The sequence below is a fragment of the Ambystoma mexicanum genome, unplaced genomic scaffold (genome assembly GCF_040938575.1).
Source record: "Ambystoma mexicanum isolate Mex_15411 unplaced genomic scaffold, UKY_AmexF1_1 Mex_scaf12, whole genome shotgun sequence".
Taxonomy (NCBI): Eukaryota; Metazoa; Chordata; class Amphibia; order Caudata; family Ambystomatidae; genus Ambystoma; species Ambystoma mexicanum.
The window spans coordinates 2,105,194-2,128,524 of NW_027182347.1; positions in this window are offsets into that span (position 1 = coordinate 2,105,194).

Genomic DNA, 23,331 nt, shown 5'->3' on the forward strand with positions numbered 1-23,331 from the left:
TTCCAATCCTGAGACCCTTCTGATAGCATGAGATGTGATATCTCAATGCCTCTAATACCAAACCTGAGATCCTACCTCTAACATGAAATGTGATATCCAACTCTTTCCCCTTCCAAACCTGAGAGCCTACCTATAGCATGAGATGTGATATCCAAGTCCTTCCCATTCCAATCCTGAGACCCTTCCTATAACATGAGATGTGATATCCAACTCCTTCCCATTCCAACCTGAGACCCTTCCTGTAGCATGAGATGGGATATCCAACTCCTTCCAAATCCAATCCTGATAACCTTCCGATAGCATGAGATGTGATATCCCAATGCTTCTACCAAACCTGAGACCCATACTATGGCATGAGATGTGATATCAAACTCCTTCCCATTCCAATCCTGAGACCCTTCCTATAGAATGAGATGTGATATCCAACTCCTTCCCATTCCAATTCTGAGACCCTTCCTATACCATGAGACTTGATATCTCAATGCTTCTAATACCAAACCTGAGACCCGTCCTATAACATGAGATGTGATATCCAAATCCTTCCCCTTCCAAACCTTAGACCCTTCCTTTATCATGAGATGTGATATCCAACTCCTTCCCATTCCAATCCTGAGACCCTCCCTATAGCATGAGATGTGATATCCAAGTCCTTCCCATTCCAATCCTGAGACCCTTCCTATAGCATGAGATGTGATATCTCAATGCTTCTAATACCAAACCTGAGACCCTTCCTATAACATGAGATGGGAATATCCAACTCCCTCACATTCCAATCCTGAGACCCTTCCGATAACAGAGATGTGATATCTCAATGCTTATACCAAACCTGAGATCCTTCCTATAACATGAGATGTGATATCCAACTTCTTCCCATTCCAATCCTGAGACAGTTCCTATAGCATGAGATGTGATATCTCACTCCTTATACCAAACCTGAGACCCTTCCTATAGCATGAGATGTGATATCCAACTCCCTCCCATTCCAATCCTGAGACCCTTCCTATAGCATGAGATGTGATATCTCAATGCTTCTAATACCAAACCTGAGACTCTTCCTATAACATGAGATGGGATATCCAACTCCTTCCCATTCCAATCCTGAGACCCTTCCGATAGCAGAGATGTGATATCTCAATGCTTATACCAAACCTGAGACCCTTCCTACGGCATGAGATGTCATATACAACTCCTTCCCATTCCAATCCTGAGACCCTTCCTATAGCATGAGATGTGATATCTCAATGCTTATACCAAACCTGAGACCCTTCATATAGCATGAGATGTGATATCCAACTCCTTCCCATTCCAATCCTGAGACCCTTCCTATAGCATGAGATGTGATGTCTCAATGCTTCTAATACCAAACCTGAGATCCTTCCTAAAACATGAGATGTGATATCCAACTTCTTCCCATTCCAATCCTGAGACAGTTCCTATAGCATGAGATGTGATATCTCACTACTGCTTATACCAAACCTGAGACCCTTCCTATAGCATGAGATGTGATATCCAACTCCTTCCCATTCCAATCCTGAGACCCTTCCTATAGCATGAGATGTGATATCTCAATGCTTCTAATACCAAACCTGAGACCCTTCCTATAACATGAGATGGGAATATCCAACTCCCTCACATTCCAATCCTGAGACCCTTCCGATAACAGAGATGTGATATCTCAATGCTTATACCAAACCTGAGATCCTTCCTATAACATGAGATGTGATATCCAACTTCTTCCCATTCCAATCCTGAGACAGTTCCTATAGCATGAGATGTGATATCTCACTGCTTATACCAAACCTGAGACCCTTCCTATAGCATGAGATGTGATATCCAACTCCTTCCCATTCCAATCCTGAGACCCTTCCTATAGCATGAGATGTGATATCTCAATGCTTCTAATACCAAACCTGAGACTCTTCCTATAACATGAGATGGGATATCCAACTCCTTCCCATTCCAATCCTGAGACCCTTCCGATAGCAGAGATGTGATATCTCAATGCTTATACCAAACCTGAGACCCTTCCTACGGCATGAGATGTCATATACAACTCCTTCCCATTCCAATCCTGAGACCCTTCCTATAGCATGAGATGTGATGTCTCAATGCTTCTAATACCAAACCTGAGATCCTTCCTAAAACATGAGATGTGATATCCAACTCCTTCCATTCCAATCCTGAGACCCTTCCTATAGCATGAGATGTGATATCTCAATGCTTCTAATATCAAACTTGAGACCTCCCTATAGCATGAGATGTGATATCCAAGTCCTTCCCATTCCAATCCTGAGACCATTCCTATAGCATGAGATGTGATATCTCAATACTTCTAATACCAAACCTGAGATCCTTACGATAACATGAGATGTGATATCCAAATCCTTCCCTTTCCAAACCTGAGACCCTCCCTTTAGCATGAGATGTGATATCCAACTCCTTCCGATTCCAATCCTGAGACCATTCTGATAGCATGAGATGTGATATCTCAATGCTTCTAATACCAAACCTGAGATCCTTCCGATAGCATGAGATGTGATATCTAAATGCTTCTAATACCAAACCTGAGATCCTTCCTATAACATGAGATGTGATATCCAAATCCTTCCCCTTCCAAACCTGAGACCCTCCCTTTAGCATGAGATGTGATATCCAACTCCTTCCCATTCCAATCCTGAGACCCTTCTGATAGCATGAGATGTGATATCTCAATGCCTCTAATACCAAACCTGAGATCCTACCTCTAACATGAAATGTGATATCCAACTCTTTCCCCTTCCAAACCTGAGAGCCTTCCTATAGCATGAGATGTGATATCCAAGTCCTTCCCATTCCAATCCTGAGACCCTTCCTATAACATGAGATGTGATATCCAACTCCTTCCCATTCCAACCTGAGACCCTTCCTATAGCATGAGATGGGATATCCAACTCCTTGGAATTCCAATCCTGATACCCTTCCGATAGCATGAGATGTGATATCCCAATGCTTATACCAAACCTGAGACCCATACTATTGCATGAGATGTGATATCAAACTCCTTCCCATTCCAATCCTGAGACCCTTCCTATAGCTTGAGATGTGATATCCAACTCCTTCTCATTCCAATTCTGAGACCCTTCCTATACCATGAGACTTGATATCTCAGTGCTTCTAATACCAAACCTGAGACCCGTCCTATAACATGAGATGTGATATCCAAATCCTTCCCCTTCCCAACCTTAGACCCTTCCTTTATCATGAGATGTGATATCCAACTCCTTCCCATTCCAATCCTGAGACCCTTCCGATATCATGAGATGTGATATCTCAATGCTTCTAATATCAAACTTGAGACCCTCCCTATAGCATGAGATGTGATATCCAAGTCCTTCCCATTTCAATCCTGAGACCCTTCCTATAGCATGAGATGTGATATCTCAATGCATCTAATACCAAACCCGAGACCCTTCCTTTAACATGAGATGGGAATATCCAACTCCTTCCCATTCCAATCCTGAGACCCTTCCGATAGAAGAGATGTGATATCTCAATGCTTATACCAAACCTGAGATCCTTCCTATAGCATGAGATGTGATATCCTACTCCTTCCCATTCCAATCCTGAGACCCTTCCTATAGCATGAGATGTGATATCTCAATGCTTCTAATATCAAACTTGAGACCTTCCCTATAGCATGAGATGTGATATCCAAGTCCTTCCCATTCCAATCCTGAGACACTTCCTATAGCATGAGATGTGATATCTCAATGCTTCTAATACCAAACCTGAGACTCTTCCTATAACATGAGATGGGATATCCAACTCCTTCCCATTCCAATCCTGAGACCCTTCCGATAGCAGAGATGTGATATCTCAAAGCTTATACCAAACCTGAGACCCTTCCTATGGCTTGAGATGTCATATACAACTCGTTCCCATTCCAATCCTGAGACCCTTCCGATAGCATGAGATGTGATATCTCAATGCTTATACCAAACCTGAGACCCTTCCTATAGCATGAGATGTGATATCCAACTCCTTCCCATTCCAATCCTGAGACCCTTCCTATAGCATGAGATGTGATATCTCAATGCTTCTAATACCAAACCTGAGATCCTTCGTTTAACATGAGATGTGATATCCAACTCCTTCCTTTCCAATCCTGAGACCCTACCTATAGCATGAGATGTGATATCTCAATGCTTATACCAAACCTGAGACCCTTCCTATAGCATGAGATGTGATATCCAACTCCTTCCCATTCCAATCCTGAGACCCTTCCTATAGCATGAGATGTGATATCTCAATGCCTCTAATACCAAACCTGAGATCCTTCCTCTAACATGAAATGTGATATCCAACTCCTTCCCTTTCCAAACCTGAGAGCCTATCCATAGCATGAGATGTGATATCCAAGTCCTTCCCATTCCAATCTTTAGACCCTTCCTACAGCATGCAATATGATATCTCAATGATTCTAATAACAATCCTGAGACCCGTCCTATAACATGAGATGGGATATCCAACTCCTTCCCATCCCAATCCTGAGACACTTCCGATTGCAGAGATGTGATATCTCAATGCTTATACCAAACCTGAAACTCTTCCTATAACATGAGATGTGATATCTGTTAGGAAAGATTTAATAATTGTAGGTAATTTTCCTTCCATGTGGCAACCCCTAAACTTTTTGCTGTTGTTTTTCACCTTGTTCTCGACTTTGCCAGAGAAGTGCAGCCTTCTGCTGCACTCCTCTGGGATTTCGCTCCTTTCTTACGGGGAAACTGACATGCCCTTAAGACAGTCAGTACCGGGAAACGCTGTTTTCCGTAGTTTCTTTTATCATGTTGCGGCTTTCGTGCAACATGACACAAGAGGGCACTGTAAGCTAAGTTGCTGCTCTCTTGGGATTCTAGCCTTCTACAGGCCCTAGATACTCTTTCAGGATTGTAACTGATCGGTGCAAGTGATTCACGGACGGGAATGGTGGCAGCGATCGTTTCTTGTGTTTTGAGCTCCTTTTGGCGTTCTAAGCACGTTTCTCGCACTTAACCCAAAATGGTGGCCTGGCTCCCAAAATGGCCAGACCACGAGGCTCCTTTGTCCTGTCCGCTGACCGTCTTGCTCCCTTCACCTTCCCCAGGTCGAGCCGACCCGGGGCCTTCCTTATTTGGGCATGTACTTTCCCGCGAAACACGGATGCTTTCGCGGGCTTCTACATGTCTTGTGTGTGCCTCCAGTATGTGGGCTGGGATGTCTGGTCCCGTGTGAATGCCTGGGACCACCGTGGTCCGTGATAGGTCCACGAATGGTGTGAGTGTTGATGAGCGGATCTCCCATTGGGTCCCCACCGTTTTGGCACGAAGGGAACCGTGGATAAGAGGGGGCTGGAAACACCACTACCATGTCGATCTCCTGAGTTCTCACGAACAAAGGAATACAGGAGCCAAGTATCCTGCAACCAAGAGGCTGAACCGAGGAATCGCTGGTGACCCGCTGAAGGACTGCTCCTCTGCACTGCTGTCGCCTTGTGAAACCCTTTTCACCTTTGATCGAACCAGAAGGCCTGTACTAGTACTTCGACCCTTGGAATAGCGGGGACAGCTATTCTCGGCATCTTCACCATCTCCTGCTAGTAAGCCTTCGGAAGCGTCTCTGGGCCATCCAGCAGACTGACCAGCCTACACAGGAGTCTTGCTCTGTAACCGCCACCAGGTTGTGTAGTATATCGAGTCCTTGTCACTCTCACACGATTCGTACACTTGGCGTTCCCAGGTCTGAAGTGAGTAGTGTACATTTGGCTCAGATACACACGGCCGCTCCGTTGCCCTGCTGTGGTAACAAACTGTGCGGGTTCCTTCGTTTGGGACGTCTTTTACTCAACTCTGCTGCTGCAGACTCAACACGACGACGAGACGTCCCCTGCTCTTCTGAACCTGCCAGCGACTGAAACTGACGCGGAGAAGCCTGGGTCTGCTTGCATCGGGGTCCGGTGAGTAGCATAGCTATGAACTGGTCGCCCTCCTGCAGGAGCCCATAGCTTTTCCCCGCTGTGTCAAAACAGCACGCCTTTCCGTACTCGCGCTCTGCTTCTGCCCACAGTGGAGGCTGCGCTTGAGTCGCGGAACACTGTTGTTCTTCGTTTGTGCACTAAACTGAACTGCCTGATCTCCCTCGAAGAGAATCCCCTTTTGCCCGTTGGCACCAGCGTGTGCAGGTACTTTTGAGCACAAGGCTCCACTCTTCGTAGGGCTCGGACTTCCTTTTAGTTAGGTGCCTCTGAAGGCGGACTGGGTCTAAGCATTATTTCACACTGCCTGTTTTCCTTCCCTTTTAGGTGGACTACACATTTCGTGCATCTAACGCTTGAGACTTGTTTGTATTTGTATATATATTGTATTGGTATGGTATGTGTTGGTTTACTAGAGTTGTATTGTGATTTCTCGCTACGGTCATTGTTTTAAAGGCCTTGGAATAAATGTATATATATTTTTAATATAGCACCTGTTTGGAGTAGTTTGTAAGTGTCCTTGCTTTGTGTGCTCATTGCAGGCTTTCAGTCACCCTCACCCCTCTTGAGACCTAGTCTTGACCGCCGCGATCGCTACCTTGATTGGTCTGGCTTGTCCAGAGGTTACCCTGTTCCAAGTAATTAGGTTGGCCTTCTGAACTTCTGCGCCACCAGGACAGAGTTCAGAAATCCGTCTTAACAAATTGGTGTACAGCGGTGGGATACGACTGAAGGTATCCAGTGTTGCGCACGAACTAAGGCATTTCAAGTTATTCCTACCAGGACATGTAGTGAATTGTTGTAGTATAACTTTAAAAAGGCCATAGTCCTATCTAACAGTATGGAAACAAATACCTTGTTAACTTTAAATGCTTCCAAATCAGAAACATTGAAAAAAATGTGTGCGGAGAGAGGTGTTTCCTCTCAAGGCACGAAATTGGATATGATCAAAAGAATCGTGGCGTGGCAAGAAGCGCAGCTTGACGCTATAACTTCTGAGGACAGTGCGGAAGGAGGTGGGGCTGCTCTCACTGGTAGAACCGACGGTTCTGCCGCTGCACTGATCCACCGCGACCACGAGGACAGGGAGGATGAGATGTCTAATGTTTCCTCTGCCAGTGTTGATGGGGAGGCTATGCTTGAATTCAAGAAGCAAGAGCTGCGGTTTAGGCAGAAGGAGCTTGAATTCAGCATAGCCAAACTAAAAATCGAACAGTCAGAAAAACAGAAAGACAGGGATCACCAGTTGGAACTGGCCAAGCTTCAGGTTGCAAATGGGTCCAAGGGTCCTGGACATGGGTCTGGGGCCTCCTCTCATCCACGGTTTCCGAAAGATCTGGTCATTGTGTATGAGGAAAGGAATGACATTATGGACTGGATGAATGCGTTTGAGTATGCATGCGAAGTTCAACAAGTTGACAATGCTGATAAGATTGCCTGGTTACTCAGCAGACTGCCCAATTCTGGCTGTAGTGCCATTATGGAAATGTCGAAGGCTGAGCAAGCTGATTTCGCAATGTTAAAGCAAACTCTCATTTTAAAGTTTGGGAAGACTCCGGCCCAATATTTGAAACGATTTATAGAGTATAAGAAAAAGGAAGGTGGTACTTGGGTATCTTATGTCACTGAATCCTTGAAAAACTTAACTGGCTGGGTCGAAGGTTATAAGGTTTCTACCTTCGAAGGCATGATACATCTTGTCATGCTGGAACACATTTTTGCATCTTCTTCCCCGGAGCTTAAGCAGCATTTGGCCGATTCGAAGGAGATAGATCCTAAGAAGCTGGCCATTGCAGCAGGCTTATGGGTGTCACATCGAGTGTCCCATAAGGACAAAACTCATCCTGGTAAGCAGGAGGAAGGGAAAAAGTCCAAAGATAAGGAGGGTGGAGAATCTGATAAATCTTCTTCTCAAAAGGGCCACAAAAAGAAAAATAAGGGTAAGACACAAGAGAACTCACAGGGTAGTGGAGGTCAGCCTCCGAAACAGAACTCTGGTTACAATAAGCCTCCCTATGTAAACAGACCCAATGGATCTTGTTTTGCTTGTGGAGCAACTGACCACGTGAAGGGGGATCCCCGGTGTAAGGTTTGACCTTTGGGGGTCCACTCCGCTAATCTGGCCTTCTCCTCCTACGAGGAAGAAGAGATTACAGGAGCATCCTTCTCCTCAGACTCATTTCCCAGCGGGATAGAGGCTGAGGTAGTTTTAGTTTCCCTGGGTTCCTGGGATCCTAAAGTCGCAGAGGCTTATGCTAGGATTACAGATAATACCAAGCACTACTTTAAAGACAGTGTGCTGATCAATGGAGTAGATACTCCAGCTCTTAGGGATAGTGGGTGCAGTCGAACTGTAGTGGATTCTACCTTGGTAGACTCAGAGGAAGTTGCCAGAGCTACTCTGATGCCCACTAAGTTGGCTGACGGCCCACTCCGTATGTTCCCAGTAATACCTGTAAATCTTACTTTAAATGGTACAGCAGTCAGGATTCCAGTGAGCATTCAGAGAAACGTCCCGGGAAAGGTCTTGTTAGGTAATGATCTCAGAGCTTTAGGGCTCGTAGGAGACACTGCCGAAAGACCCTACACACGGTCTCAAGCACGGGCAGCATTGGCCAAGACCAATACGCCGCCCCAGCCGAAGGGGAAACCCAAGGCGAAAGGAGTCAACAAATCAAGACGAGGGAAAGAGAATATTCCCCCGAGCTCGCCTACCACTGCGGTGGCGGAAGTTGGTCAATCGTCCGGGCCTGACGAGGAGGTGGCGATGCCTGAAGTATTTGACCCCAACGACCATCCTGAACTAAAAGAATTGTTAGTTGAAGGAGGTCCTGATAGGGACGAATTCAGTAAAGGCCAACGTGAGTGCCCATCTCTGGAAGGCCTAAGGAGACAGGCCTGCTCCCAGCTTGAGGGTGAACCTCCTGGGACGCATAGGATTTATTGGGAAGGTGGACTCCTGTATAGTGAGCCCACAGAGTCTACAGAAGGAGACCATAGGAGGTTGGTGGTTCCCCTTGCTGTTAGGCCCTTCCTCCTGCAGTTGGCGCATGAAGTGCTCCTTGCTGGTCACCTTGGTATTAAGAGGAGCAAGCAAAGGTTATCCATGCACTTCTACTGGCCCAAGATGGGGGTGCAAGTAGAAAGTCACTGCAGGAGTTGTGCCTCCTGCCAGTTATCTGGTAAGGTTGGCTCGACAATCCAAGCTCTGTTGGTACCGCTCCCAGTTGTGGGGGTACCATTTGAAAGGGTAGGGATCGACATCGTTGGTCCCCTTGACCCGCAAACATCCTCGGGCAATAGGTTTATCCTGGTGCTGGTCGACCATGCAACCAGATATCCTGAGGCCATCCCATTGAAAAATGTAACTGCCAAGTCAGTTGCAAAAGCTTTACTTGGCATATTTACTAGGGTTGGCTTCCCTAAAGAAGTTGTGTCAGATTGTGGCAGCAACTTTATGTCAAAGTATATGCAGGCTATGTGGAAAGAATGTGGGGTCACCTACAAGTTCTCTTCTGCATACCACCCCCAGACCAATGGTCTGGTGGAACGTTTCAACAGAACGTTAAAAAGCATGATTGGGGCTCTGGAGAAGCTTCAGAGAAGACAATGGGATCTTCTTTTACCATGCTTACTGTTTGCCTACCGAGAGGTACCACAGGAGGGTGTTGGCTTCAGCCCCTTCAAACTTCTGTTTGGTCATCCTGTACGGGGACCCTGTTAATAAGTAAATGACCACACTTCACTGCAATCCTTGTCTTTAGTGAGGATTTATTTAGTTAGTTCATCCAAGAGAAAGGCCCCAGGCTGCAACATTCCAAGAATTCCTCGCTCGCTTGGTCGACTATTCGTTCACCTGACAGCCGGGTTCCATTCAAAGATAAACAACTGCAAGCCGCAGCCGTGTGTGTAACGGCAAGACAGTGAGTAATTAAGGTAATGGCAATCCAAATAGTGAGTGACCTCAGGTGGGACCTCTGCTGGTGTTGTCAGCGCAGTCTCTCGTAGTTGCAAATCACAAACCACAAATCAACCTCCTCAGTATTCGTGCTCTGCTCCAGGATTCCTTCGTGGTTCACTTCACTCCCAGGCACTGACTTTTTCCTCAAAATTCGTACTCCGCTCCAGGATAACGGCCGTGTTTCTCGCCGGCTATTACACATGTAGTGTGCCGCTCCGTCCGGTTGCATCCAAACTGTAATCAATATTGCTGCTGCTGGGGGCCTTTTCTCCTTGGCCCAATCCTCGTCGCCAATGTTAATAAGTAAATGACCACACTTCACTGCAATCCTTGTCTTTAGTGAGGATTTATTTAGTTAGTTCATCCAAGAGAAAGGCCCCCAGCTGTGGGCTGTCCTCCTGGTCTCAATCCTCTCTCTGCTGCTCGAATCTGGAACCCTTGCTTAATCATAACAACAAAGATTCTTTGGTAACTAGGTTACATGGCAGCAGCTGAAATGATGTAAGTATAAACACATTGATGTAAGTCTAAACACCTCCTAACAGACCCTTAGCCATAGTCAAAGAGGGATGGGAGATGCCCACTCCCCCTGTTACTACCAACGTAGTTGATTATGTGCTAGGGCTCAGAAAACGGATGGTACTTCTGATGGGCTTGGCTAGTGATAAATTGAAGGCAGGACAAGCACTGGTGAAACATTGGTACGACCAGAAAGCTTCCCTCATCAACTTTACACCTGGTCAGCAAGTCCTGATCATGAATCCCATAAGGCCTTGAGCTTTACAGGACAAATGGTCAGGCTCTTACACAGTGGTGGAGCCCCTGGGTGAGGTTAACTATTTAGTGGACCTTGGAAGGCCTGGACAGGCTCCAAAAGTGTTTCACGTGAATAGGCTGAAGGCTTTCGTCCCAAGAGTCGAAATCGCAGCACTGTTACTGGCTTCAGATGTTGAGGAAGAGGAGTCTGAACCTCTCCCCGACCTGTTCCAAAGCGGTCCTTCAGATAGCTCCTTTGAGGGAGTCCGAGGGGCCCCTCACCTGACTTCTGATCAGCAGGCTGAGGTGAAAAGTTTGCTTAGGCAGTTTTCCCCCCTGTTTTCACAGTCGCCTGGTTTGACACCTTGGTGCAAACATAACATAGACACAGGAGACAGTGTACCTACCAAAAGTAGGGGATACAGGATGTCAGACAAAGTACGGTCTTATATTAAGACCGAGGTCAACAAGATGTTAGACCTTGGGGTGATTGAACCCTCTAGTAGTCCTTGGTCCAGCCCTGTGGTTTTCGTTCCAAAGGCAGGCACTTCTGAATTGAGGTTCTGGTGGATTACAGGGCTCTGAATGCTGTCACCAAGACAGATGCACACCCCTTGCCTCGAACAGATGAGCTGGTGGATACTTTGGGTGCCTCCAAGTACCTCAGCACGTTTCACCTCACTGCTGGCTATTGGCAAATAGCTTTAGCAGAACATGCCAAGGAGAAGACAGCGTTTTCTACTCCAGACGGCCTTTACCAATTCCGGGTAATGCCGTTCGGGTTGAAGAATGCACCTGCCACTTTCCAGAGGCTTGTGCATCATGTTTTGAATGGGTTGGACGAATTCTGTCTTGCATATCTGGACGATATAGCAGTTTTCAGTGCCACCTGGGAAGACCATGTGAAACACCTCGGGATTGTGCTCCAGGCTCTTCAGAAAGCACACTTGACCATAAAGGCTAGTAAATGCCAGATTGGACAAGGCTCAGTGTTTTACCTTGGACATGAAGTAGGTGGAGGGAGGATACAGCCTCTACCCAGTAAAGTACAAGCAGTACAAGACTGGCCTACCCCCACTACACAAACCCAAGTGAGAGCCTTCTTAGGACTCACGGGGTATTACCGCAATTTTGTGGCAGACTATGGCACCATAGCTGCCCCTCTGACTGCCCTCACAACTCTGAAGAAACCCAAGAAGGTAACTTGGACCGACGAGTGTGAGAAGGCCTTAAATGGCTTAAAAGACTCCTTGTGCCAGGCCCCTGTCCTCAGGGCCCCTGATTATCAAAGACCTTTTATCGTGCAGACGGACGCCTCTGACACTGGGATAGGAGCTGTACTATCGCAAGTAGATGAGAAGGGTAAGGAACACCCTATTGGTTTTATTAGTCACCAGTTTAAGGACAGAGAGCTCAGATGGTCCACGGTACAGAAAGAATGTTTCTCTGTTGTGTGGGCCCTAAGGAAGCTGAGGCCCTACCTCTATGGGACCCACTTCACTGTGCAAACTGACCATAAGCCCTTAAAGTGGCTAATAAACATGAAGGGGGAGAATCCAAAGTTGCTTAGGTGGTCCATAAGTCTACAAGGCTTCGACTTCACTATTGAGCATAGACCAGGTGTCCAACATAGCAATGCTGATGGGTTGTGCAGAATGTTTAACCGACCTGAACAAGAGACTCATCCAGGGGTGGATTAGTTCCCCCTGTCCATAGTCTGGGAGGGGTGAGTGTTAGGAAAGATTTCGTAATTGTAGGTAATTTTCCTTCCATGTGGCAACCCCTAAACTTTTTGCTGTTGTTTTTCACCTTGTTCTCGACTTTGCCAGAGAAGTGCAGCCTTCTGCCGCACTCCTCTGGGCTTTCGCTCCTTTCTTACGGGGAAACTGTCATGCCCTTAAGACAGTCAGTACCAGGAAACGCTCGTTTCCGTAGTTTCTTTTATCATGTTGCGGCTTTCGTGCAACATGACACAAGAGGGCACTGTAAGATAAGTTACTGCTCTCTTGGGTCTCTAGCCTTCTACAGGCCCTAGATACTCTTCCAGGATTGTAACTGATCGGTGCAAGTGATTCACGGACGGGAATGGTGGCAGCGATCGTTTATTGTGTTTTGAGCTCCTTTTGGCGTTCTAAGCGCGTTTCTCGCGCTTAACCCAAAATGGTGGCCTAGAGCCCAAAATGGCCAGACCACGAGGCTCCTTTGTCCTGTCCGCTGACCATCTTGCTCCCTTCACCTTCCCCAGGTCGAGCCGACCTGGGGCCTTCCTTATTTGGGGATGTACTTTCCCGCGAAACACAGATGCTTTCCCAGGCTTCTACATGTCTTGTGTGTGCCTCCAGGATGTGGGCTGGGATGTCTGGTCCCAATACACATCCTGGGTGCCAGAGAGTCTAGGGTGGTGTGAATGCCTGGGACCACCGTGGTCCGTGATAGGTCCACGAATGGTGTGAGTGTTGATGAGCGGATCTCCCATTGGGTCCCCTCCGTTTTGGCGCGAAGGGAACTGTGGATAAGAGGGGGCTGGAAACACCACTACCATGTCGATCTCCTGAGTTCTCACGAACGAAGGAATACAGGAGCCAAGTATCCTGCAACCAAGAGGCTGAACCGAGGAATCGCTGGTGACCCGCTGAAGGACTGCTCCTCTGCACTGCTGTCGCCTTGTGAAACCCTTTTCACCTTTGATCGAACCAGAAGGCCTTTACTGGTACTTCGACCCTTGGAATAGCGGGGACAGCTATTCTCGGCATCTTCACCATCTCCTGCTAGTAAGCCTTCGGAAGCGTCTCTGGGCCATCCAGCAGACTGACCAGCCTACACAGGAGTCTTGCTCTGTAACCGCCGCCAGGTTGTGTAGTATATCGAGTCCTTGTCACTCTCACATGATTCGTACACTTGGCGTTCCCAGGTCTGAAGTGAGTAGTGTACATTTGGCTCAGATACACACCGCCGCTCCGTTGCCCTGCTGTGGTAACAAACTGTGTGGGTTCCTTCGTTTGGGACGTCTTTTACTCAACTCTGCTGCTGCAGACTCAATACGACGACGAGACATTGAGATATCACATCTCATGCTATAGGAAGGGTCTCAGGATTGGAATGGGAAGGACTTGGATATCACATCTCATGCTATAGGCAGGGTCTCAGGTTTGGAAAGGGAAGGAGTTGGATATCACATTTCATTTTAGAGGTAGGATCTCAGGTTTGGTATTAGAGGCATTGAGATATCACATCTCATGCTATCAGAAGGGTCTCAGGATTGGAATGGGAAGGAGTTGGATATCACATCTCATGTTATAGGAAGGATCTCAGGTTTGGTATTAGAAGCATTGAGATATCACATCTCATGCTATCGGAAGTATCTCAGGTTTGGTATTAGAGGCATTGAGATATCACATCTCATGCTATCATAAGGGTCTCAGTATTGGAATGGGAAGGAGTTGGATATCACATCTCATGCTAAAGGGAGGGTCTCAGGTTTGGAAGGGGAAGGAATTGAATATCACATCACATGTTATAGGAAGGATCTCAGGTTTGATATTAGAGGCATTGAGATATCACATCTCATGCTATCGGAAGGGTCTCAGGATTGGAATGGGAAGGAGTTGGATATCACATCTCATGCTATAGGAAGGGTCTCAGGTTTGGAACGTGAAGGAGTTGTATATCACATCTCATGTTATAGGAAGAGTCTCAGGTTTGGTATAAGCATTGAGATATCACATCTCTGCAATCGGAAGTGTCTCAGGATTGGAACGGGAAGGAGTTGGATATCCCATCTCATGTTATAGGACTGGTCTCAGGTTTGGTATTAGAAGCATTGAGATATCACATCGCATGCTGTAGGAAGGGTCTCAGGTTTGGAATGGGAAGGAATTGGATATCACATCTCATGTCATAGGAAGGATCTCAGGTTTGGTATTAGAAGCATTGAGATATCACATCTCATGCTATAGGAATGGTCTCAGGATTGGAATGGGAAGGAGTTGGATATTACATTCTTGCTATGGGAAGGGTCTCATGTTTGGAATTGGAAGGAGTTGGATATCACATCTCATGTTATAGGAAGGGTCTCAGTTTGGTATAAGCATTGAGATATCACATCTCTGCTATCGGAAGTGTCTCAGGATTGGAATGGGAAGGAGTTGGATATCCCATCTCATGTTATAGGACGGGTCTCAGGTTTGTTATTAGAATCATTGAGATATCATATTGCATGCTATAGGAAGGGTCTAAGGATTGGAATGGGAAGAACTTGGATATCACATCTCATGCTATAGGTAGGCTCTCAGGTTTGGAAAGGGAAGGAGTTGGATATCACATTTCATGCTAGAGGTAGGATCTCAGGTTTGGTATTAGAGGCATTGAGATATCACATCTCATGCTATCAGAAGGGTCTCAGGATTGGAATGGGAAGGAGTTGGATATCACATCTCATGTTATAGGAAGAATCTCAGGTTTGGTATTAGAAGCATTGAGATATCACATCTCATGCTATCGGAAGTATCTCAGGTTTGGTATTAGAGGCATTGAGATATCACATCTCATGCTATCATAAGGGTCTCAGGATTGGAATGGGAAGGAGTTGGATATCACATCTCATGCTAAAGGGAGGGTCTCAGGTTTGGAAGGGGAAGGAATTGAATATCACATCACATGTTATAGGAAGGATCTCAGGTTTGGTATTAGAGGCATTGAGATATCACATCTCATGCTATCGGAAGGGTCTCAGGATTGGAATGGGAAGGAGTTGGATATCACATCTCATGCTATAGGAAGGGTCTCAGGTTTGGAACGGGAAGGAGTTGGATATCACATCTCATGTTATAGGAAGAGTCTCAGGTTTGGTATAAGCATTGAGATATCACATCTCTGCAATCGGAAGTGTCTCAGGATTGGAACGGGAAGGAGTTGGATATCCCATCTCATGTTATAGGACTGGTCTCAGGTTTGGTATTAGAAGCATTGAGATATCACATCGCATGCTGTAGGAAGGGTCTCAGGTTTGGAATGGGAAGGAATTGGATATCACATCTCATGTCATAGGAAGGATCTCAGGTTTGGTATTAGAAGCATTGAGATATCACATCTCATGCTATAGGAATGGTCTCAGGATTGGAATGGGAAGGAGTTGGATATTACATTCTTGCTATGGGAAGGGTCTCATGTTTGGAATTGGAAGGAGTTGGATATCACATATGCTATAGGAAGGGTCTCAGGTTTGGAATGGGAAGGAGTTGGATATCACATCTCATGTTATAGGAAGGGTCTCAGGTTTGGTATAAGCATTGAGATATCACATCTCTGCTATCGGAAGTGTCTCAGGGTTGGAATGGGAAGGATATGTATATGACATCTCATGACATAAGAAGGGTCTCAGGTTTGGTATAAGCATTGAGATATCACATCTCTGCTTTTGGAAGGGTCTCAGGATTGGAATGGGAAGGAGTTGGATATCCCATATCATGCTATAGGGAGGGTCTCAAGTTTGATATTAGAAGCATTGAGATATCACATCTCATGCTATAGGAAGGGTCTCAGGATTGGAATGGAAGGAGTTGGATATCACATCTCATGTTATAGGAAGGATCTCAGGTTTGGTATTAGAAGCATTGAGACATCACATCTCATGCTATAGGAAGGGACTCAGGTTTGGTATAAGCATTGAGATATCACATCTCATGCTATGGGAAGGGTCTCAGGATTGGAATGGGAAGGAGTTGTATATGACATCTCATGCCGTAGGAAGGGTCTCAGGTTTGGTATAAGCATTGAGATATCACATCTCTGCTATCGGAAGGGTCTCAGGATTGGAATGGGAAGGAGTTGGATATCACATCTCATGCTATATGAAGGGTCTCAGGTTTGGTATAAGCATTGAGATATCAAATCTCATGCTATGGGAAGGGTCTCAGGATTGGAATGGGAAGGAGTTGTATATGACATCTCATGCCGTAGGAAGGGACTCAGGTTTGGTATAAGCATTGAGATATCACATCTCTGCTATCGGAAGGGTCTCAGGATTGGAATGGGAAGGAGTTGGATATCCCATCTCATGTTATAGGACGGGTCTCAGGTTTGTTATTAGAATCATTGAGATATCATATTGCATGCTATAGGAAGGGTCTAAGGATTGGAATGGGAAGGACTTGGATATCACATCTCATGCTATAGGAAGGGTCTCAGGTTTGGTATAAGCATTGAGATATCACATCTCATGCTATAGGAAGGGTCTCAGGATTGGAATGGGAAGGATATGTATATGACATCTCATGCCATAGGAAGGGTCTCAGGTTTGGTATAAGCATTGAGATATCACATATCTGCTTTTGGAAGGGTCTCAGGATTGGAATGGGAAGGAGTTGGATATCCCATCTCATGTTATAGGAAGAGTCTCAGGTTTGGTATTAGATTCATTGAGATATCATATTGCATGCTATAGGAAGGGTCTAAGGTTTGAAATGGGAAGGACTTGGATATCACATCTCATGCTATAGGAAGGGTCTCAGGTTTGGTATAAGCATTGAGATATCACATCTCATGCTATAGGAAGGGTCTCAGGATTGGAATGGGAAGGATATGTATATGACATCTCATGCCATAGGAAGGGTCTCAGGTTTGGTATAAGCATTGAGATATCACATCTCTGCTTTTGGAAGGGTCTCAGGATTGGAATGGGAAGGAGTTGGATATCCCATCTCATGTTATAGGAAGAGTCTCAGGTTTGGTATTAGAAGCATTGAGATATCACATCTCATGCTATAGGAAGTGTCTCAGGATTGGAATGGGAAGGACTTGGATATCACATCTCATGCTATAGGGAGGGTCTCAAGATTGATATTAGAAGCATTGAGATATCACATCTCACGCTATAGGAAGGGTCTCAGGATTGAAATGGAAGGAGTTGGATATCACATCTCATGTTATAGGAAGGATCTCAGGTTTGGTATTAGAAGCATTGAGACATCACCTCTCATGCTATAGGAAGGGTCTCAGGATTGTAATGGGAAGGAGTTGGATTTCACATCTCATGCTATATGAAGGGTCTCAGGTTTGGTATAAGCATTGAGATATCACATCTCATGCTATAGGAAGGGTCTCAGGATTGGAATGGGAAGGAGTTGGATATCACATCTCATGCTATAGGAAGGGTCTCGGGTTTGGTATAAGCAGTGAGATATCACATCTCTACTATCGGAAGGGTCTCAGAATTGGAATGGGAAGGAGTTGGATATCTCATCTCATGTTATAGGAAGAGTCTCAGGTTTGGTATTAGAAGCATTGAGATATCTCATCTCATGCTATAGGAAGGGTCTCAGGATTGGAATGGGAAGGAGTTGGATATCACATCTCATGCTATAGGAAGGGTCTTAGGTTTGGTATAAGCAGTGAGATATCACATCTCATGCTATAGGAAGTGTCTCAGGATTGGAATGGGAAGAAGTTGGATATTACATCTCATGTTATAGGAAGGATCTCAGGTTTGGTATAAGCATTGAGATATCACATCTCTGTTATCGGAAGGGTCTCAGGATTGGAATGGGAAGGAGTTGGATATTCCCATCTCATGTTATAGGAAGGGTCTCAGGATTGGAATGGGAAGGACTTGGATATCACATCTCATGCTATATGGAGGGTCTCAAGTTTGATATTAGAAGCATTGAGATATCACATCTCATGATATCGGAAGGGTCTCAGGATTGGAATGGGAAGGAGTTGGATATCACATCTCATGATAAAGGAAGGGTCTAAGGTTTGGAAGGGGAAGGATTTGGATATCACATCTCATGTTATAGGACGGGTCTCAGGTTTGGTATTAGAAGCATTGAGATATCAAGTCCCATGGTATAGGAAGGGTCTCAGAATTGGAATGGGAAGGAGTTGGATATCACATCTCAAGCTATAGGAAGGGTCTCAGGATTGGAATGGGAAGGAGTTTGATATCACATCTCATGCCATAGTATGGGTCTCAGGTTTGGTAGAAGCATTGGGATATCACATCTCATGCTATCGGAAGGGTATCAGGATTGGATTTGGAAGGAGTTGGATATCACATCTCATGTTATAGGAAGGGTCTCAGGTTTGGTATAAGCATTGAGATATCACATCTCTGCTATCGGAAGTGTCTCAGGATTGGAATGGGAAGGAGTTGGATATCCCATCTCATGTTATAGGACGGGTCTCAGGTTTGTTAATAGAATCATTGAGATATCATATTGCATGCTGTAGGAAGGGTCTAAGGATTGGAATGGGAAGGACTTGGATATCACATCTCAAGCTATAGGTAGGCTCTCAGGTTTGGAAAGGGAAGGTGTTGGATATCACATTTCATGTTAGAGGAAGGATCTCAGGTTTGGTATTAGAGGCATTGAGATATCACATCTCATGCTATAGGAAGGGTCTCAGGATTGGAATGGGAAGGAGTTGGATATCACATCTCATGCTATAGGAAGGGTCTCAGGTTTGGTATAAGCATTGAGATAACATATCCCATGCTATAGGAAGGGTCTCAGGATTGGAATGGGAAGGATATGTATATGACATCTCATGCCATAGGAAGGGTCTCAGGTTTGGTATAAGCATTGAGATATCACATCTCTGCTTTTGGAAGGGTCTCAGGATTGGAATGGGAAGGAGTTGGATATCCCATCTCATGTTATAGGAAGAGTCTCAGGTTTGGTATTAGAAGCATTGAGATATCACATCTCATGCTATAGGAAGTGTCTCAGGATTGGAATGTGAAGGACTTGGATATCGCATCTCATGCTATAGGGAGGGTCTCAAGTTTGATATTAGAAGCATTGAGATATCACATCTCATGCTATAGGAAGGGACTCAGGATTGGAATGGGAAGGAGTTGGATATCACACCTCATGTTATAGGAAGGATCGCAGGTTTGGTATAAGCATTGAGATATCACATCTCTGCTATCGGAAGGGTCTCAGGATTGGAATGGGAAGGAGTTGGATATTCCCATCTCATTTTATAGGAAGGGTATATCAAGTCTTAGCATGAGATGTGATATCCAGCTCCTTCCATTCCAATCCTGAGACCCTTCCGATAGCATGAGATGTGATATCTCAATGCTTCTAACATCAATACTGAGACCCTCCCTATAGCATGAGATGTGATATCTAAGTCCTTCCCATTCCAATCCTGAGACCCTTCCGATAGCAGAGATGTGATATCTCAATGCTTATACCAAACCTGAGACCCTTCCTATAGCACGAGATGTGATATCCAACTCCTTCCCATTCCAATCCTGAGACCCTTCCTATAGCATGAGATGTGATATCTCAATGCTTCTACCAAAACTGAGACCCTTCCTTTAGCATGAGATGTGATATCCAACTCCTTCCCATTCCAATCCTGAGACCCTTCCTATAGCATGAGATGTGATATCTCAATGCTTCTAATACCAAACCTGAGATCCTTCCTATAACATGAGATGTGATATCCAACTCCTTCCCATTCCAATCCTGAGACCCTTCCTATAGCATGAGATGTGATATCTCAATGCTTCTAATACCAAACCTGAGATCCTTCCGATAGCATGAGATGTGATATCTCAATGCTTCTAATACCAAACCTGAGACCCTCCCTTTAGCATGAGATGTGATATCCAATTCCTTCCCATTCCAATCCTGATACCCTTCTGATAGCATGAGATGTGATATCTCAATGCCTCTAATACCAAACCTGAGATCCTACCTCTAACATGAAATGTGATATCCAACTCCTTCCCTTTCCAAACCTGAGAGCCTTCCTACAGCATGAGATGTGATATCCAAGTCCTTCCCATTATAATCCTGAGACCCTTCCTATAACATGAGATGTGATATCCAACTCCTTCCCATTCCAACCTGAGACCCTTCCTATAGCATGAGATGGGATATCCAACTCCTTCCAAATCTAATCCTGATATCCTTCCGATAGCATGAGATGTGATATCCCAATGCTTCTACAAAACCTGAGACCCATACCATGGCATGAGATGTGATATCAAACTCCCGTCCTATACCATGAGACTTGATATCTCAATGCTTCTAATACCAAACCTGAGACCAGTCCAATAACATGAGATGTGATATCCAAATCCTTCCCCTTCCAAACCTTAGACCCTTCCTTTATCATGAGATGTGATATCCAACTCCTTCCCACTCCACTCCTGAGACCCTTCCTATAGCATGAGATGTGATATCTCAATGCTTCTAATACCAAACCTGAGACCCTTCTTATAACATGAGATGTGATATCCAAGTCCTTCCCATTCCAATCCTGAGACCCTTCCTATAGCATGAGATGTCATATCTCAATGCTTCTAATACCAAACCTGAGACCCTTCCTATAACATGAATTGTGATATCCAAGTCCTTCCCATTCCAATCTTGAGACCTTTCCAATAGCAGAGATGTGATATCTCAATGCTTATACCAAACCTGAGATCCTTCCTATGACATGAGATGTGATATCTAAATCCTTCTCATTCCAAACCTGAGACCCTTCCTACAGCATGTGATGTGATATCTCAATGCTTCTAACATCAAAACTGAGACCCGTCCTATAACATGAGATGGGATATCCAACTCCTTCCCGTTCCAAACCTGATACCCTTCCTATAGCATGAGATGTGATATCCAATTCCTTCCCATCCCAATCCTGAGACACCTCCGATAGCAGAGATGTGAAATCTCAATGCTTATACAAAACCTGAGACTCTTACTATAACATGAGATGTGATATCTAACTCCTTCCCGTTCCAAACCTGAGACCCTTCCTATAGCATGAGATGCGATATCCAACTCCTTCCCATTCCAATCCTGAGACCCTTCCCATAGCATGAGATGTGATATCTCAATGCTTCTAATACCAAACCTGTGATCCTTCCTATAACAAGAGATGTGATATCCAAATCCTTCCCCTTCCAAATCTGAGACCCTCCCTTTAGCATGAGATGTGATATCTCAATGCCTCTAATACCAAACCTGAGATCCTTCCGATAGCATGAGATGTGATATCTCAATGCTTCTAATACCAAACCTGAGATCCTTCCTATAACATGAGATGTGATATCCAAATACTTCCCCTTCCATTCCTGAGACCCTCCCTTTAGCATGAGATGTGATATCCAACTCCTTCCCATTCCAATCCTGAGACCCTTCTGATAGCATGAGATGTGATATCTCAATGCCTCTAATACCAAACCTGAGATCCTACATCTAACATGAAATGTGATATCCAACTCCTTCCCTTTCCAAACGTGAGACCCTCCCTATAGAATGAGATGTGATATCCAAGTCCTTCTCATTCCAATCCTGAGACCCTTCCTATAGCATGAGATGTGATATCTCAATGCTTCTAATACCAAACCTGAGACCCTTCCTATAACGTAAGATGGGATATCCAACTCCTTCCCATTCCAATCCTGAGACCCTTCCGATAGCAGAGATGTGATATCTCAATGCTTATACCAAACCTGAGACCCTTCCTGTGGCATGAGATGTCATATACAACTCCTTCCCATTCCAATCCTGAGACCCTTCCTATAGCATGAGATGTGATATCTCAATACTTATACCAAACCTGAGACCCTTCCTATAGCATGAGATGTGATATCCAACTCCTTCCCATTCCAATCCTGAGACCCTTCCTATAACATGAGATGTTATGTCTCAATGCTTCTAATACCAAACCTGAGATCATTCCTATGGCATGAGATGTCATATAAAACTCCTTCCCATTCCAATCCTGAGACCCTTCCCATAGCATGAGATGTGATATCGAACTCCTTCCCATTCCAATCCTGCGACCCTTCCTATAGCATGAGATTTGATATCTCAATGCTTCTAATACCAAACCTGAGATCCTTCCGATAGCATGAGATGTGATATCTGAATGCTTCTAATACCAAACCTGAGATCATTCCTACAACACGAGATGTAATATCCAAATCCTTCCCCTTCCAAACCTGAGACCCTCCCTTTAGCATGAGATGTGATATCCAACTACTTCCGATTCCAATCCTGAGACCCTTCCTATAGCATGAGATGTGATGTCTCAATGCCTCTAATACCAAACCTGAGATCCTTCCTATAACATGAGATGTGATATCCAACTCCTTCCCATTCCAATCCTGAGACACTTCCTATAGCATGAGAAGTGATATCTCCATGCTTATACCAAACCTGAGACCCTTCCTATAGCATGAGATGTGATATCCAAATCCTTCCCATTCCAATCCTGAGACCCTTCCTATAGCATGAGATGTGATATCTCAATGCTTATACCAAACCTGAGAGCCTACCTATAGCATGAGATGTGATATCCAACTCCTTCCCGTTCCAAACCTGAGACCCTTCCTATTGCATATGTGATATCCAACTCCTTCCCATTCCAAACATGAGACCCTTCCTATAGCAAGAGTGTAATATCCAACTCCTACCCATTCCAATCCTGAGACCATTCCTATAGCATGAGATGTGATATCTCAATGCTTCTAATACCAAACCTGAGATACTTCCTATGACATGAGATGTGATATCCAATTCCTTCCCATTCCAAACCTGAGATCCTTCCTACAGCATGCGATGTGATATCTCAATGCTTCTAATACCAAACCTGA